Source organism: Lactuca serriola, chromosome 5 (assembly GCF_051521515.1).
Source record: "Lactuca serriola cultivar US96UC23 chromosome 5, Lser_US96UC23_V15, whole genome shotgun sequence".
Taxonomy (NCBI): Eukaryota; Viridiplantae; Streptophyta; class Magnoliopsida; order Asterales; family Asteraceae; genus Lactuca; species Lactuca serriola.
The window spans coordinates 255,254,742-255,257,191 of record NC_136412.1 but is presented as its reverse complement, the minus strand read 5'-3'; the positions used below and the strand labels follow the sequence as shown (position 1 = coordinate 255,257,191).

The 2,450-nt window shown below is 37.2% G+C and overlaps 1 pseudogene; it reads left to right on the top strand.

The window, feature by feature from the left end:
• The first annotated feature begins 474 nt into the window (after positions 1–474).
• Positions 475–2,134, top strand: LOC145054044 (UDP-glycosyltransferase 84B1 pseudogene; annotated as a pseudogene).
• Positions 2,135–2,450: the final 316 nt, after the last annotated feature.

Sequence of the window (2,450 nt, the reverse complement as noted above, 5' to 3'; positions counted from 1 at the left end):
TAACCGCATCAAAAAATAAAATAAACCGCTTTATTAAACATCTTCTGTACTAAAGAGGAATGGGTGTCCATAGTGGCGTTGAAGTTATGCTCGCCTCCCAATTTTGTTTTTTACTTTTTAAGAACAAATTGAACAGGTAACAATTATTAAAAAAAATCAAAAAAATAAGTTAGAAACGAACATCACAATAAAATGAAATAAGATAGAGGACAATTTTAAATAAGGAAAAAAAAATAAAAATTTAAAAGTGTAACTTTTACAAAATACATATACGATTAATATAATTTTAGACAAAGTTGCAATAAACACCTTAATAAATATAAAAACAAAAATAAAATAGTCATTATACATGAAATGTTACAAAACCTCGTTTTAGTAATGAAAAATGTTAAAAAAAACAACCATGTTAGCTAGTTTACATATGCAGTGTATTCATATAAATATGTCAACCAATGTCGTGCTCTTATTATCAAACAAAGCCCCTTTGTGTTAAAGAAATACAGAGAAATCATTAGTGGGAGGATTTGGTGTTTCTTCTTTCCATCTTCACCTATTGATCACTCAAGTACAAACAGGTATAGAGAGTAAGAATGTCTTCAATTTCCGAAAAAAATGAACAAACAAGTGTGCTGCTTGTTACAGCACACGCTCAAGGTCACGTAAACCCCATGCTAAGACTGGGCAAACTTTTTGCTTCCAGAGGCCTCCATGTCACTCTCGCTACCAATGACCTTGCCCTAAAAAACCGCTCCACCACTATCGGCGGCGTCCACCTTGAGTATTTTTCCGACGGCCTACCTGAGGATGCCGATCGACTGAACGGCAATATAGATACTTTCATGAAGTCGATAAACCTGTTTGGACCCGTAAATATCTCTGCCCTAATCCGATCAAGCGGTCGTAAATTCGCATGTCTTATCAACAATCCTTTCGTGCCTTGGGTGGCTGACGTCGCGGCTGAGTTTGAGGTTCCCTGCGCCATGGTTTGGATCCAAGCATCCACAGTCTTTCATATTTTTAACTGTTTCTACAATCGTCTTAGCGAATTCCCAACTGAAAACAACCTTGATATGAGCGTGAATTTGCCTGGACTTCAACCGCTACACGCGGAGGATCTACCGTCTTTCGTTCTTCCGTCGAATAACATGTTGACGTTCGATGGCATATTGAAGGATGTCTTTTACAATTTGCATAAATATAAATGTGTGTTGGGAAATTCTTTCATGGAGCTGGAGAAAGATGTGATAACGTCGATTAATGACGCCGGTGTTCCATTTTGGCCAGTTGGACCGATTGTTCCGGCGTCTATTTTTGGGAAGAAAGACGTGGTTGACGATGATTTTATGGGTGTAAATAAGTTTAAATCATCCAACGTGAGTGATTGCTTAGAATGGCTAGACAAACAACAGCCGGCGTCAGTTGTTTATATATCATTCGGAACCCTAGTTTTTTCATCCAAGAATCATATAGAAAGCATAGCAACTGGTCTGAAAATTTCGAAACAACCATTTATCTGGGTGGTAAAGCTGCCGGAAAATCAAGAAACCCATCAATTTGAGATCTTGGAAGAGATTAGGGAACAGGGTTTGATCGTGAGATGGAGTCCACAAACTGATGTGTTGTCGCATCCATCAGTGGGGTGTTTCATAAGTCACGGTGGGTGGAACTCGCTGTCGGAAACTATTACCGCCGGCGTACCGATGATTGTTTGTCCACAGTGGACTGATCAGCCAACGAATGCGAAGCTTGTTACCGATGTTTGGGGCATCGGGGTGAAACTAAATAAGAAACCAGGAGCGTTTTTTGATGGGGAAGATGTGGCACGATGCGTGGAAGAGGTTTTGAATGGGCCTAAATCGAAGGAGTTCAGAAAGAAAGGGGCGGAGTTGAAAAGGGCTGCCCGTGAGGCAGTGGCAGAAGGTGGTTCGTCGGACAAGAACATTCAGTTGTTTGTAGATGCAGTTTCTTCGTGTTAATGAAATTCAAGTATGACAAGTGATGATCTGCTTTGTGCATATCTTGTATTCTCCTTTGTTTGTTTGTTTTTTTTTTTTTTTTTTGACATTTATCTCTTTTATTAACCGATTCTCATAGTTATGGACAGAAATAAATTGTTTGATTGTTTGAAGTTTTATATCATTATTCATCTCATCAAATTTTTATAGATGTTAAGAGTTGGTAAATTTTTTTCCAAATTTTTTCGAATAATCACAAAGTTAGAAGTTTTCAAGCATAAGAAAGCAATTTCAAAAATTATTTTTACTAATAAGTATTTCGATATCTTGGACTACTTTTTCTTTTAGAAATGTAGGCTTAAAATCAATATGTAGTTCGAAAATTCATATGTTGTTCGAGATCTTGGACTTATTTTTCGTGTTTTTTGGGTGGAGTTTTGTGCGTTTTTTTATTTTTGTTCTGTATTGAAATGACATGACCACTAATATAGCCAA